Source organism: Crotalus tigris, unplaced genomic scaffold (assembly GCF_016545835.1).
Source record: "Crotalus tigris isolate CLP2741 ecotype Arizona unplaced genomic scaffold, ASM1654583v1 scf7180000020968.1038771, whole genome shotgun sequence".
Classification (NCBI taxonomy): domain Eukaryota; kingdom Metazoa; phylum Chordata; class Lepidosauria; order Squamata; family Viperidae; genus Crotalus; species Crotalus tigris.
Genome location: NW_024098284.1, coordinates 937364 through 952753, shown reverse-complemented (window position 1 = coordinate 952753; position 15390 = coordinate 937364).

Genomic DNA, 15390 nt, shown 5'->3' with positions numbered 1-15390 from the left:
ACAGTGTCCTTCACCTCTGACCAGCAGAGACCCATATCCCACCACCAGCTATTCAGTCCCCAAATTTTCCCAGTTTCCATCCCATCAAATAGAACTGGATTTCAACTTGCAGGGAACCACCAATCTCATCCTGAGTTAGCACCTGGGCAAAGCAACGTCACAATGACGCAGTTTTCCAACAGCCATCAACCAGAGTTAACTAAATGAAACCTCCAATTTTCACACAATAGCAACCCACCCTCCGCTTTCAATGAATATTGATGTGATATTCAGCAACAAGCCACCACCAGTTCACAATTCCAACAGGTTAGCAACAACCAGCTGCATAAGATTGTGCAGGCAGTAAGGAAACCCACGAAGTAGCAGCTGCACCCTGCCCATAGTAGCAGCATCCTCCTTGTGGTGCAGGGCCTCAGATGGCTCCAAACCCAACAGTGAGGAGACAAATGAATCTGGGAGAAAAATAACCGGCGGAGCTTACAGAAAACACCTGCCACACTTTTGAACCCGGTCAGCCTGGATGATCTTGCATTACCTGAGCAATACAAGGTTTATTCATCAACACTGTGGCATCAATTTTGGAGGGGATCCTAATATTTGGCAGAAGTATTTGGCTATCCATTCTGCAGCCATTTCATACCTGGTACGTGAACGGGACTTGCTCCCAAACAATTGCTCCACAACTGCTTTCAAACTTTTTGCAAAGGTTAAGGCTATCCTAGCAAAGAAATATGTGGGTGTGCACCCAGTGTTGTGTGCACCTCTGCCTAACAAGCAGTGTGCTATGTACAAACGGCAGTTCTACTTTGTGAAAAACCTGGTGGCTCACACGCAGTTGCGGTCCCCTTAGGGCAGGGGTAGGCTCTTTTATGACTCATGGACTTCAACTCCCAGAATTCCTGAGCCAGCACGGCTCAGCTTGGAAACCTCTCTTTCCCTTCAGCATGGCGGCTTAGGAATTCTGGGAGTTGAAGTCCACAAGTCTTAAAGTTGCCAAGGTTGAGAACCCCTGGTTTAGAGGGTCATGAATTCAGGTATGGATGGCACATGCCTTTGCAGTGATATAGGTCATCCTAGCAAAGCAGTATGAGGGTATGCACCCCATGATGTATGCCCTCCTGCCTCAGAAACAGCCTGCTACATACAAATGGTGACTTTGTGAAGAGCCTGGTGGCTCACACCCAGTTGTGCTCCATTTACTGCCGTTTTGAAATGGCTGCCACCAATGGCATCAAGGAATGCTACTTTAAAAGGCTGTTTCTTCCACCTCACCCACAACATGAGAAGCCACTGGGTAATAAGAGGAGCTACTCATGATTTCCACAGTGACATGGGATTTGCCGTGAAGGCAGAAATAATTGTGGCCTTGGCATCTGTGCCTGTCCTGGAAGTTTATCACAATGCTCTAGAACAGTGGTTCTCAACCTGTGGGTCGGGACCCCATTTGGGGTTGAACGACCATTTCATGGGGGTCGCCAAACAACGCAGTCCGCCATTTTTTTCTCCCCTTTTCCTTAGCGGTGCTACTCCCTTTTATTCTATTGGCTTTTGAAAGCCAATAGAATAGACTCTCTTGAATAGAGTCTAATTCTATTGGCTTTCCAAAGCCAATAGGAATTGTCCAGGCTGTCTCTGCCCTGCTGAGCCCGCCAAAAGTCCCATTCTGCAAATGGTGCTGCACCAGTTGAGTAGTCCTCGACTTACAACTGGTTGAGTAGTCCTCAACTTACGACTGGTTAGGGGTCGTGGCATTAAAAATGTTGAGAACCACTGCTCTAGAAGGATCTGTGCCAGGAGAGTAGGAACCTGTTGTGCTAGCCTGCCTGCTGCATAGCAGCCTCTCTGCCATCTGCCTGCCAGGGTTGACGGGAGAATCCTGGGGGTCTTCAGCTTGTCTCCCACCCCTCCCATGGTTCAGTCGGGATTACAAAAAGCCCTAAGAGTTCTCTCCCCTTCGGAGTAGCACACTCTTCCAGATTGGCTGTGGAGTCCTGGGGGTGGGGGGGCTTCAACTTGCTGTCCTTGGGACAGACCCCCTGAAGCATCTTGGCTAGTTCATAGCCTCCGTGACAATCATGGGCCTGTCCCTGATCATTCTTGGCCCGCCAGGTGAGTTAACCAAAATCACCTGAAGAGCACAGCTAGCAGAGGCAGAGGACTCTCTGAAGATAAGGAAGTGTTCCCCCTGATTAATCCAGGAGGCAGCAAAGAGCAAGACGAAATCACAAAGAAGCACAAGGAACAGGTGCCAGAATTTTTCAAGTTACGGTACCTCAAATAGCTGAAAGCTCACCCAGCGTTCAAAGGGAAAAAATAAAACCCAGTGAGCTTTCAAAGGAACTTGTGATCCTTCCACTGCTGGTTCAGTCAGAGTCTCCAACTAAAGCGAAACATCCAAGAGGGACTTGTTCTAAAGAAGTCAAATCTGAGACCGATGTCTATGATAAGCAGTCAGTCCTTTTGCCAAATGATCTTGTTTTAGACACCAAACATAGAAAGAAGCCGAAGCAAACTATCAAGGACGGGCTCCTAAGGGCTTCCCAAGATACTTTCTATCTACCCCTGATTAATCCAGACAAGTTTGCTCTGAGTGATGGAAAGAAAAGAAAGAGAGAAGTGTCCACTGGAACTGACAACACAAAACGAATAGAAAACTCGCTCCAGATGTGGTTTCCCTCTTGGGGAATTTAGCTGTGTGATCCGAGGGAAGTGTGAACTTCCATGATTCCTCTATCACAGTCAGATCATGTCCCGCTAAGGAAAGAGGTTTGAAAGTGGACTTTGATGCATGCTCTCTGTCCTGGCCAAAAGAATTTTAGCAGCATCTTCCTTGTGGTTCAGGGCCTCAGATTGCTCCGCTGGAAGAAATTTTGCTAATAGATATAGAGGCCAAACCAGAAATTTTTTTGTTGGGAATTATAGAAAGAAAATATAAGAAAGATACAAATTATTTACTACTGCCTATAGTAACAGTGGCACAAATAGCCTTCGCTCCAAAATGGAAAGAGAAAGATACTCCAACCGAAGAGGAAATATTACTGAAAATTTTCAGTTGCGCTGAAAAGGATAGACTTACATGGGAACTCAAGGATAAAAGTGAAACTAAGTACTACAAAATCTGGGAACAATTTTATGATTGGATAGACAATAAGAGGGTAGCCAAGACAAATGTATAGTGTTAGAATAAAATAGAGATTATAGACAAATGTATATTTAAAAGATAAATAGATATACAGAAATAAGGGAAAAAGTGTTAATATTATATTATAAATAGTGAGCAAAACTCAAGAACTATATGTCTATATGAGTACTAATACTACCGTAAAATGTTGGAAGATGTATGGAACCAGTGATGTCATATCTATGTCCAATGTGTTTTTAATTTTGTATTATTAATAAAAATTTATAAATAATAATAAAAAAAATTCTCCTCTTGGGCCAAGAGGAACCTTGTAGTCCATTCTTCAAGCAGCATCTGTCCAATGCAACACCACAAACGTCATATGACGCAGTTTTCCAACAGCCGTCAACAAGAATAAACTAAAGGAAAGCACCAATTTTTACACACCAGTAGCACCCCACCCTCCGCTTTCAATGAATACTGACATGACATTCAGCAACAAGCCACAACTACCCCCAATCCCAACAGGTTAACCACAACTGGCTACCTAGGATTGTACAGGTACTAAATAAATCCGGGAAGTAGCATATGACCAAGGAATGAAACGGTCACCTTGTGCTTCCTGGTACAAACAGCTTAAAACTCTGATGTAAATATCACCTCTGAGCCCTCATTTTTTGCTGGAACTGTCAGTATATCCTGCCCCCTTGCTTCTGTGAAGTAATAAACTGTCCACCTTCCACTTTCCTCTCTCTGAGGGAATAGGTGGACTTTCGCGACAGGTAAATGAATGAAAAGGTTGGCTCTTGACCAACAGATTGGCGACTCTGCCAGGACTGTTGCCTGGCTTTGGGGCAATAAATCCTTGAAGGGTGTAGAGTCACAACAGATAAAAGTGCACCCTGTCTGTTATGTCCTGGGCCTGCTGGACATTCAGCAGGTGCAGGATGCAAATGAACCCCGGGCAAACCATATGAATGCCCGGGACCAGACAGGTTGTCTCCAGCCTTGCGCGCATGCGCAAGCGGGAGAAATACTCTGCAATGATTCGTTGATGCTGTATTTTGCAAGGGACTATAAAAAAGAACCCGCGCCATTTTGCTTCAAAGAAACAAAGAAGAAGACTGTTTTTGTTACTCCTGCTTCACCTCAATGCCTTTTCTTTGGAAACAGAACACTGTCCGTTTTAGAATCCTTTTCATCATTCAGTGCTTCAGGCTACTCCAAGCTCAATGGCGAGAGATCAAAATAATAGACGGAATTGGATAAAAGGGGAGATCAGCTCCCTGGGACAATCTGCAGTCCAGGACATGCAAGGGGTAAGTTTTCCCCTCTTTCTTCTGCCAGAACCTGCAGATATTAGACTCCCAGCCACCCACCTGCCTGGGACTAAGTGGCACACTCAACAATTGCAACAAGAACCTGGCCCAAACACAGCACCTGGCCAAAGCTACGTCACGAATGCATGATGCAGTTTTCCAACAGCCATCAGCCAGAGTCAACAAGAAGAAAGGGAAAAGTTTCATTCAGCAGTTGCAACCCCATTCTACGCTTTCAGTGAACACTCACTGTAAGGACCTACCTCAGTTAAACCTCCCAAGAAAGCAGAATTCTGGAAACTTGCATTGTTTCAACAGGAACTTTTACTGGAAGGGATGGATAGCAGGATAGCAAGGCAGGATCTGAGGATTTCCCACACAAAACATTACATTAAAAGATCCCTTTCAAAATAAGAGCTCCTAGAGTCTGGCACAAGACTATTACAGGTTCTGGAAAACTATGGAGATGTAGCGGGGTTGAAGATCAACAAAGAAAAAACTAAAATGCTAGTTTAGAACATGACCAAATCACAAGAAAACGAGCTAGCAGAAAAAATTAACATTCAAATAACTAAAAAAGTAAGGTGCCTGGGGATTCAACTGATGGCAAGATGCATCACACTTAAAAGAGAAAACTACGATAAACTAATCAATCAAACTAACAAATTTCAAAATTTGGAATGGAGTGTATAAATGGCTAGAAGTCGAACACTGGGACGAATGTTGATTGATAAGTTGATAGTTTAGAAATCTTCTTACTAGTATTCTTTATAAGATAGAATTGAAAGTTATTTAACCACAATGTATATGATTGAAAGAACGCTTGCTAGAAAGATCACAGATCCTATATGCATATTTTGTAATAAAGAATTTTTTTTCATAAGTTAATACTAATAGTATTGTTTAAACCAGGGAAGTTGTATTATGTCCATTGTGTCTTTTTTGTTTTTAACTGTATATTCAAACCCAACCCCCAAATGTCCAAACGACCAGTTTGAATTGAGCCAATCAATAGGTTGTGGGAAAGAACCGATAAGGCATCCTTCTCAAGGCTGTCACATCTCTCCGCGCCTCCTTTTCCTCCAACCTGACACAAGGTAGATGGCCCAAAACACATTCCGTTCACACCCCGAAGTATAGTACTTCAAAGAGGACAGAAAAAAGCAAAGGAAGTTCACTGCAGAAGACCCATAGGTTGTTCCCCCCCCTTTTCCCAGCACCCATAGCATTCCCCCCCCCATAGAATGGCAGAACCCAAAAATGAAAGCATAAGAAAGCATAAAGGTACACTGAGGGTCTGACACCCACTCTTCTCTTTCAGTGAACATCAAGACATGATATTCAGCAATAAGCCGCAACAACCCACAATCCCAACAGGTTAACAACCACCAGCTACATACGATTGTGCAGGCAATAAATAAAAACCCATAAAATATCAGGTGCTTCAGATATTGGATTCCGACTATCCATAAACCTGGGAATAATTGGCAGGCTCAGCAATTGAAACACGTTGTCAGCAAGTGAACCCTAATCTGCAATCTCCAGGTCCCAAACTGGATGAATCTTTCAGCCCTTACTAGCAAGGACTTTTAGCCCACCACCAACTATTCAATCTCCAAAATGTCTTTTTTTTTCTAACATGGGTTCTATCACATCCGACAGAACTGGACTTCCACCTGCAAGTCCGTTTCCTCCCTTTGGGCCAAGATAAGCTTTTCAGTCCATTCCTCCAGCAGCAGCTGGACAAAGCAACATATGAGCTAATGCCACAATTTTCCAACAGCCATCAACTGGAATTAACTAAATGAAACCTCCAATTTTCACACAATAGCAACCCACCCTCCACATTCAGTGAATACTGACATGCTATTCAGCAACAAGTCACAACCAGCTCACAATTCCAACAGGTTAGCAACAACCAGCTGCATAAGATTGTGCAGGCAGTAAGGAAACCCACAAAGTAGCAGCTGCACTCTGCCCATAGTAGCAGCATCCTCCTTGTGGTGCAGGGCCTCAGATGGCTCCAAACCGAACAGTGAGGACACAAATGAATCTGGGAGAAAAATATCCGATGGAGCTTACAGAAAACACCGGCCACACTTTTGAACCCGGTCAGCCTGGATGATCTTGCATTACCTGAGCAATACAAGGTTTATTCATCAACACTGTGGCATCAATTTTGGAGGGGATCCTAATATTGGCAGAAGAATTTGGCTGTCCATTCTGCAGCCATTTCATACCTGGTACGTGAACGGGACTTGCTCCCAAACAATTGCTCCACAACTGCTTTCAAACTTTTTGCAAAGGTTTAGGCTATCCTAGCAAAGAAATATGTGGGTGTGCACCCAGTGTTGTGTGCACCTCTGCCTAACAAGCAGGGTGCTATGTACAAACGGCAGTTCTACTTTGTGAAAAACCTGGTGGCTCACACGCAGTTGCGGTCCCCTTAGGGCAGGGATAGGCTCTTTTATGACTCATGGACTTCAACTCCCAGAATTCAAGGAGGATAGCTGGCTGGGGAATTCTGGGAGTTGAAGTCCACACATGTTAAAGTTGTCAAGGTTGAGAAACACTGCCCTAAGGTGATACATCTGGCAGGATGCAGAAGAAGGGCCTTCTCCATGATGGCTCCCTCTCTCTGGAACATTATCCCTCCCAGAGATTAGATTGGACCACACTCTAGCACTCTTCCGGAAAGTGGGTGAAGACCTGGTTCTGCCAGTGGGCCTGGGGAGCCCAGAGTGAGATGGAGCCCACTAAATGGTTAATCTGAATGTGTGTTGTTGCCAAGGTGGAGAGGGTGTGTGTGGTGGATTATTATTTCATTATTTTTCTTCTTGTAATTTTTCTTCTTTCTATAGAGTGTTTTCATATCTGGAAAATCACCTTGAGTCTACTATGTGTGAGTAAGTGGCAATATGAATTTTCTAAATAAAATAAAATAAAATAAGCCTGTCCCTGGGATGGGCCCTCTGAAGCATTTTGGGAATTGATGGCTTCTGTGACAGCCCTGGGCGTCTCCCTGGTCATTCTAGGCCCGGCGAGACTGTGGCCTCACCTTTGACATGGTTTCCTTGGCAAAGTAGTGGCTGGATGTTCCAAGAGAAGAACATCTCCTGACCTCTCTGAGGCTCTCTTATGCCAGCTGTCAAGCCCTCCCGGGCTCGACACACAAGCAGGGGGGGAACCAACCTACTGGCCGAGAGGGAAGACGTACAACGGGCAGCGTTTCCACAAACAAACATGGTTAAGAGTTTCCAATGATAGTACAGAGCCCAGCGGTGCTACGGAGCGGGAGCTGACATGTGCAGAAGGACTGTCGCACATGCGCAGATCCATCTCAAATCCCATCGAACAGCTGATTAGCGGTAGAATTGGAGTCAGCTGATGGAAGGCAAACCGTGGATCACAATAATAACACAGGGTGGGCTTCCGGTGGTTAAGGCGGTGGAGATGACGGCTACTTTGTAGCCGTCCTCCTGAGATGGTGTCAGATCCACGGAGCACAGCGTTCATCAGCTGGCCCGCGGCTCGCAATCCTCTTCCCGGGCGAAGGGAAGGGGTAGAGATCGCATGAATAGAGGTAGAACCTCTTAACCTTCCCTGGATTTTTATTTTAGGGGGGTAGAAAGAGTGCTCCCTCGGAGTTCATTGCCTTCTCCGCCTCTCAGCTGTCTTTGTTTCTTCGGAAACAAAGCAAAACGCCGCTACCATCTCCGTATTTAAAGTAACCGTGAGTAATTTTAAACCGGACAGAACTGTTTAAAGGATTTTATTTATAGTTTAGCTTTATTTTATTTTTTTTTAGTTTACTTAGTTTATTTAGTATGTGCTGATTTTTTTTTTATTTTTTGAGCTTTCTTTTTTTTTTTTCTCGTGGGCGGAAAAGTGAGAGTGAAAGTAAAATGGCGTTTTGAAAGTTTTTTTTTCCTTTGAAAGACGGACTGGCTGAACTGTTGCTTAATACTGCTTTCCTTTTTATTTTTTTTTATTATTTTTTGGGAGTTTTTAAATTGATTCTATTTTATTCTATTTTACCTTATTTTTAATTTTTTGGATTTTTTATTTTCTATTGGTATTTTTATGAAGAAAGAAAGATAAATTAAAATGGCTTCAAAACGACAACCAGCTACTACAGCTCCTAAGGTAACTTCTTCTCCTGCTACTTCTACTGTGCAACAACAACTTAAAATAATACCCTCAGCGCAGCAACCTAAAACTACTCCACCTTCACCTCCCCCATCTGGCACATCAGCACAAGACATTAAAGAAATAATGGTAAATGCTGTGTCACAGTTTAGGGAGGAAATGAAGCAACTTTTGGAACAGAATAAATCTGAAAGCAAGGAAGAAATGAAGAAAGAGATGAAGGAGCTTTTAGAACAAAATAATACTATTTTGAGGGATGACATACTTTTAGCTTTATCTGGAGTGGCCTCAGTGGTCGTGAAGCTGGATTCTAGAGTGGAGGAAATTGAAGAAACAGTAGAACTTTTGGATTATAAATTCCAAGATATGCAGAAAAAAGTGGAAACTTCACAAGATGATATTCTCATGTTCCAGTACAGACAGATGGAATATGCTTTGAGAATAAGAGGCCTGAAAGAAGATAAAACCCAAGACTTGATGGAAATGGTGATTAATGACTTGGCTGTTATTTTGAATATAGATAAAGATGAGTTACGTGGGGAAGTGGAAAGAATTTATAGAGTTAATTCTTGGATTGCAAAACAGAAGAATCTGCCTAGAGATGTGGTGATATATTTTGCTAAGAAGTCTTTGAGAAATCAGATTCTGCAAATTTTTTACAATAAAAGATTTCAGATTGCTGCCCAAGATATTATTATTTTAAAGGAAATTCCACCTAAAATTTTAAGAAGCAGAAAAGATTTTGCTTTTCTAGCAAATGAACTTAAAGCAAGACTGATGCCATTTAGATGGGAGATTCCGATGGGTATTGTTTTGAGCCATGCGGGGACACGTTATAGACTTAATACAGTTGTTAAAGCTAAGGAATTTTACAAAACGGTCCTGGGTGCAGGCTCACCTTTGCCCATGATGCACAAAGTCCTGAGTGATAAAGAGATGGAACAGAAACCTGAAGGTACAGGTGCGATGACTGCTGGACAGGTGGTATGGATGTCTCAAGCAGAGGTTAAAGAACAGAGAATGACCCGTGCAGCACATAAACGTAAAGAAAAAGAACAACAGAAAAAAGAAAAAGAAATTAAAGAATCTACTCAGCAAATTGTCTCAATGCCGGTGGGAGGAGCAAGACCCAAAAGCTCTGCAACATACTCTTCAGTAGCAGAATTTGAGGGGATCTTCTCCAGGCTCAAGGCCAAGGGAGATGGCAAAGCTCCTGACCTGGAATGTTAATGGATTAAATATTCCTCAAAAGAGAAAAAAAATCTACCATTATTTAAAGCAACACAACAATGATATTATCTGCTTGCAAGAAACTCATATTACATCTAAAGACCAAAAATACTTAAACAATCCTCGTTTGGGATCTCATTTTGTATCTCCCGCCCCTGGGAAAAAAGGGGGTGTGGTAATTTATGTTAAGCAGAATTTATCTGCTATCCTGTTAGAATCAGATCCTCATGGAAGATATGTTATGCTTGAACTTGGTTTATATGGCAAGAAAATTCTTATTGTGGGGCTGTATGCACCAAACCAGCAACAGGAGCAATTCTACAGGTTGCTACATCAGAAAATAACCTTGTTGGACTATAGATCTGTGATTTTAATGGGAGACTGGAATGGTGTCTTAGATATACAAAAGGACAAAAAAGGCTCTTCTACTTTTTTTAAACAGGCTAAACTACCTAAAGCCTTCTTTGACATGAAAGAAGATTGGGAATTGAGAGACTATTGGCGTGAACGTAACCAAGAAGAAAGGGACTTTACCTTCTTCTCAGATAGACACCAATCTTTCTCAAGAATTGATTTTTTTTTGATCACAACAGATTTATACAACAGGGTGAAGAATGTAAAAATTTTTCCTAGGACATTGTCTGATCATAGTCCAGTTTGGATGGAACTGTTTGCTGAGAAAGAAGACAGGAGATCCTGGAGGGTGAATGAGAATTTATTTAAACAAGAAAAAAATGTTCACAAACTAAAGGAATGTTTAAAGGAATATTTTGCTTTAAATATGAATAAGGGAACATCAATGTCAATGGTGTGGGATGCAAGTAAAGCTTTTATGCGTGGTATTTTGATAAAAATGAATAACTTGCATAGACAGAAACAGATTCAGAAACGTAAAGATTTAGAAGAGGAGATTAAATTAAAAGAGAAACTCCTAATTTCAAATCCTTTAGATGAAAAGGTGAAAGGAGCTATAAAACTGTTAAAAACACAATTTAACATGTTGATGGCTGATCAAGCTGCAACCAATTTACTATTTATGAAACAAAATACATTTTGTAATGCTAATAAACCAGGGAGATGGTTGGCTTATCAGTTAAGAAAGAAACAGAAACAGAGGAATATAGATAAAATAAATTATAATGGTAAATTGGTTTATCAGAAAGAATTGATTAAGAAATCTTTTTTAGAATACTACCAAAAATTATACAAGAGTACTAATATTCAAACTACAGATATAAACAATTATTTAGGTAAAGTTAATTTTTCTAAATTAACAGAAGATCAGGAAAAAGAGATTAATGGTTTAATTACTAAGGAAGAAATTGTTACAGCTATTAAACAATTGAAATTGGGCAAAGCGCCGGGTACGGATGGGTTGACATCTATTTATTATAAAACTCTAGTAGAAGAGATGACTCAACCGTTGTGTGAATTGTTTAATAACTTATTACAGGGGTTAGAGATCCCTCCATCTTGGCGTAATGCATTTATATCACTGATTCCAAAAGACAATCAAGATCTTACATTGCCTAAAAATTAGAGGCCTATATCTCTTTTAAATGTGGATTATAAAATTTTTGCAAAAATTTTAGCCAACAGGCTTATGGGGATCTTGCAGCAGCTTATACATAAGGATCAATCGGGTTTTATAACTGGAAGGTATATGAAAAATAATGTCAGACAAATCATTAACTTATTAGAGTATTTAGAAAAGAATAACCAAGTCTCTGCAGGCCTGATATTTTTGGATGCTGAAAAAGCCTTTGACCAAGTGAATTGGCAGTTTATGTTATGTTTAATTAAGGAGATGAATTTTGGACAAAATATATTACAAGTATTATCTAATATATATCAAAAACAGACTGCTCAACTTATTGTAAACGGGGGTTTGTCAGAGGCTTTTGTAATAGAAAAAGGTACAAGACAGGGATGCCCGTTATCTCCGTTATTGTTCGTTTTAACATTGGAAATTTTGTTGATTAAAATTCGGGAGTCTCAAGAAATAAAAGGAATAGAAATTAATAAAAAAGAATATAAATTAAGAGCCTTTGCAGATGACTTGGTTGTTACTTTGTCTCAACCTACTTGTTCGGTGGTAAAATTATTACAATTGATCCAACAATATGGACGTGTTTCTGGTTTTAAAATTAATAATAATAAGACTAAAATATTAGCTAAAAATATGACTAATGGTGATAAACAGGTTCTAGTTAAGTTAACAGACTTTGAAATTGTTGATAAGGTAAAATATTTGGGGGTTATATTATCTGCTTCCAATGCAAAATTGTATAAAAATAATTATGAAAAGCTGTGGACGGAGGTACAGAAGGATTTAAAAAATTGGAACAATTTACAGTTATCCCTTATGGGTAGAATTGCAGTTATTAAAATGAATGTCCTGCCAAAGTTTATTTTTCTGTTTCAAATGTTACCTATTTTAAAGAGTGAACGTAATTTAGATGAATGGCAAAAAGGTATTAATAAATTTGTTTGGGCAGGGAAAAAACCAAGGGTGAAACTTAAAATAATGCAAGATTTTTGTGAGAGAGGCGGACTCAAGGTACCAAATATGAAATTGTATTATGATGCTGTAGTATTAACATTGATCAGCGATTGGGTGAATTTAACAAATATAGAAATACTTCATTTGGAAGGTTGGGACTTACTTTTTGGATGGCATGCCTATTTAATATTTAATAAAAAAGTGGATTGGGTTTTTAAGTCTCATATTATAAGAATCTCTTTGCTTAGAGTGTGGAGGAAGTATTATAAATGTGATTTTAAAATACCATTATGGGCTATACCTCGGCATGCCATAGAAGGCATAAGGAAAGGGGTTAATATGGATATGGTTTCTTATGCACAGTTACTTAGATGGGATGGCCAAGACTGGCAGTTAAAATCTTTGGAAGAATTAACACATGAAAATCTAATTTATTCATGGTTCCAATATAGACAAATAGTGGATAGATGGAAGATGGATTGTAAAATGGGCTGGCTCAGAGAAGATGAAATTCTTCTAAAACAAGTAAGAGATCAAAGGCCAACCCATATAAAGAGAGTTTATGGGGTTTTAGTGGAATTGGATTCAGAATCTGAATTAGTTAAAGATTGTATGATTAAATGGGCACAGAATATTGGTGAATCGATTTCAATGGATACTTGGGAACTTATTTGGATAAGAAATGTTAAATTCACACAAGCGCAAAATTTAAGAGAGAATTTTTATAAGATGTTTTATAGATGGCACCTTGATCCAAAGAAAATGTCCATTATGTACCCTAATTTACAGCCGAAATGCTGGAGATGTGGACACTTGGATGCTACTTATTATCATATCTGGTGGACGTGTAAGCATATAAAAGCTTTTTGGATTAAGATATGGTGGAATATTCAAAGAATTTTTAGAAAGAGGGTAAAATTTACTCCGCAATTATTTTTATTAGGTATTGTTATTGATTGTGATGCTAAGGAGGTTATATTGATGTTAAATTTGATTACAGCCGCTAGGCTGTTAATAGGACAATATTGGAAGAAGGAATCCTTGCCTACTTTACAAGAGTGGTTTTATAAAGTTTCGTATTTGGCAGAAATGGCAAAGATTTCGGCTTTTTTAAAGGAGCAATCTCAAGAGAAATTTTTTGCGGTATGGGAAAAATGGATAAATTTTATACAACATAATTTGGATATGGAAAAATATTATTTAGCTTTTCTATAACTTGTAATGATTGTTTTTTTTTCTTTCTTTCTTCTTTTTTTTTACGCTTTATGTATTATTATTCATATACTTTTTTATATATGTTTTATTTTTCGTCTACCTTTTTTTTTCTTTCTCTCTCTCTTTTCTTTTTCCTTTCTTCCTCTTTTTTTTCTTTCTTTTTTTTTTAGTATATATTATTCACTTTAAAGCTTATGTTATGTATATTATTATTATATATATTATGATTACGATTTTTATTATTATTATTAATTATCTTATAAATTGTAAACGTTATTTTTAAAATTTGTTAAATAATCCTATATTCAGTTCTGGGAAGTCGGGGGGGGGAGGGTGGGGTGGTTTGGGAGGGGGGGGTGGATGTTTATCTGTAAAATTTCTGAAAAAATTCAATAAAAAATAATAATAATAATAATAACACAGGGTGTCCGGCAGAAGATTGTCTCGAAGAATGATTTAAACGCTGATTGGAGGCCAGGAGGGTGGGAACGGGGTTGGTGCAGGTGTAGGGTAATGAGCACGGGTGTGGTGAAGGTGTGGTCCGTAATAACCTAGGGTGGGGTGCAAATGTAAGTGTACTTAAATAACGCTGGGAGGCAGTTGCTCCCAGCACAAACTTTGTAGAGCACAGAGCTAGTGCTACGCTTGTCTGTGTTAACCGTCAATGCATTCTCTGAAGTAAACTGGAGCTGTTTCCACTCAAGAATCTTGTTGGTGTGTTCTTCGTGTGACATTCTGTAGGGAGGCTGACACCAGCCCTCTATGAGGCACTCTTCCAACAGCCATCAACCAGAGTTAACAAAATGGTCTCTTGCCCAAGACCAGGTTTCGTTCAGCAATAGCAATGCACCCTCCTCTTTCAAAGAACACTTGCATGATATTCAGCAACAAGCCGCAACTACCCCCAGTCTCAAGCGGTTAAACACAACCAGGTAAATAGGATGGCACAGGCAGTAAGTAAACGCAGAAAGTAGAGGGTGCACCGTGTAGGCTTTAGCATCTTCCCCCTTGTGGTTCAGGGCCAAAGATTGCTCCGAACTCAAAGTTGAGGGGTCAAAAAAATTTTCCTCTTTGGGGCCATGAAGGTGTATGTGGAATCATGACAGACAGACAAAGGGACCTCCTGCCCATTTTAGCAGCATCCTTTTCATCATTCAACGCTTCCACCAACCTTGTAATAATTGTAATAAGCCACAACCAGTCCAGAACCCAACAGGTTAGCCACAACCTATGATTGTGCAGGAAGTAAGTAAACCCAGGAAGCAGTGTATGACCAAGGAATGAAACGGTCACCTTCTGCTTCCTTGTCCAAACAGCTTAAAATTCTGAGGTAAATCTGACTTCTGAGTCCTCTATTTATTTATTTTTTTTTTTTGCTGAAACTGTCAGCAAGACCTGCTCCTTTGCTTCTGCGCGGAAATAAAATGTTCGGGTTCCATTTTCCCCACTCTGAGTGAATAATTGGAGTACGGCGACAGGTAAATGAACCTCAAGGTTGGCTCTTGACCAACAGATTGGCCTGGGGGTTTATAAAATCTGACCTCTGGATGAATGTTATTGTATTGTTTGTTTTGTTAAGTTATGTTGTGTTTTTATTGTAAACCGCCCGGAGTCCTGTGGGAGTGGGGCGGTCTATAAATTTTAATAAATAAATAAATTCTGCCAGGATTATTGCCCGGCTTTCGGGCAATAAATCCTTGAAAGCTGCAGAGTCACAACAGGGTCACCCTGCTGATTTTACAGAGGCACTGGCAACTGCTTAGAATAGGAAGGAAGAGAGCCTTGGACAGGATCGCCTTCTCTTGGCCCATAACTCCCATCCCTCCCCGTGGTTCACTGAGGATCACAAGAAG